Genomic DNA, 1,615 nt, shown 5'->3' with positions numbered 1-1,615 from the left:
AGTCAATATGTTAATAATAGGCATGCTAATAAGCAACTAGTTAATATTGAGAATTGGTCCCTATACTAAAGTGTTACTGTGGATTGTTGGCTGCTTGTATTTGGAAGGACCAGCATTCGCTTTAGTCCACGGGCCACTGCTAGTTCCATTTAGGGTAGCATGACAGACAAATCTCTAAGCCCGCTGTCATGTGGGAATGACACAGAATGAATAGCCCTCTTACTGTAGCATGTAAACCAGATGCTTCAGATGACTGAGTATTATATCCTTGTATGACGAAAAGGAGCATTGGAAGCACAGCAGTATCTATGACAATAATAATAGTGTACGCAGCTCATCAGGGGCATTTCAAGATATTTCAGTGGAAAAAATACTCCTCTCAGCCCTTGTGTGGCGTTCTCGGTTATGCAATCTGACCCTCGCGCCTTCAAGAAGCTTCAGCGCTGTCTTTGGAGGAGATGTCCGAGAACTAGCTGTTCATTTCCATTGAATGTCAAGCATCCAAATAAAGACTCAGATCTGCAGCCAAACAAAATGTAAAAAGCTTCCATTGAGCGTTTGGCTGTTTGTCTCGGACATTCTATGATCGGAAACTGCTCACATCTGGTTTCCCTGCTATTATCATTAAATGACCCCAAAAAAAGAAGTCAAGAAGTTTTTTTTTTGTTGCTGTTAAAAGACTTTCGCAGAATTACAGGTTGGTTTGAACATTTGTACATTTTCTTGCAAGTGACATATATGCATGCACCACCTAAACATCACCTGTGGGAATTTTAACGTTGTTTTTATCTTATCATGGATGTGTTTGACGGCTGTAGCATTGTCTATCTGTACTTTTTACAAGAAATTTGTGTTACATTTAAGATCAATGTCTTTCATTGTTATTACGTTTTTGTTACTTAAAGAAACTAACTGAAATAAGGTGTAAATTATATATAATAAAATAGATATAATAATATAATAATATAACATATATATAATAAAACATTGATAAAGCTATTAAAAATAAGGATGAATGCAGAACAAAAATACTAAAGTTACTAAATTAATATTTCAAAATTAACAAAACTAAATAATAATATAACATATATATAATAAAACATTGATAAAGCTATTAATAATAAGGATGAATGCAGAACAAAAATACTAAAGTTACTAAATTAATATTTCAAAATTAACAAAACTAAAAAACTAAAAAAACTATTTAAATAAAAAGGGAAAATATAAAAAATTTAAACTAATTCAAAATATTAATAAAGAAATAATGAAAAAACAGTATCTCAATAATACTAAAATACACTGTCAATTTATACACTTGTTAACATATGCTACTATGCTATAAACTCACTTGCATGCTACTGTTGTATGTGTTGCAGTGTGTATGTTATAGTGTGTTATATTTGTAAATATGTGTAACTAAAAATGTCACAATATATGCAAAACAAGACTAAAATGGCAGTGACACTATCAAAACATTTGTACATGCATGCATGGCATATCCCTGCATATATTAAAGGGGTCATATGATGCTGCTAAAAATAACATTATTTTGTGTATTTGGTGTAATGAAATGTGTTTATGCGGTTTAAGGTTCAAAAAACACATTATTTTCCAC

This window comes from Sinocyclocheilus anshuiensis, unplaced genomic scaffold (genome assembly GCF_001515605.1).
Source record: "Sinocyclocheilus anshuiensis isolate Anshui unplaced genomic scaffold, SAMN03320099.WGS_v1.1 scaffold163, whole genome shotgun sequence".
In the NCBI taxonomy this organism is placed as follows: Eukaryota; Metazoa; Chordata; class Actinopteri; order Cypriniformes; family Cyprinidae; genus Sinocyclocheilus; species Sinocyclocheilus anshuiensis.
This window is presented reverse-complemented; position numbering follows the sequence as displayed.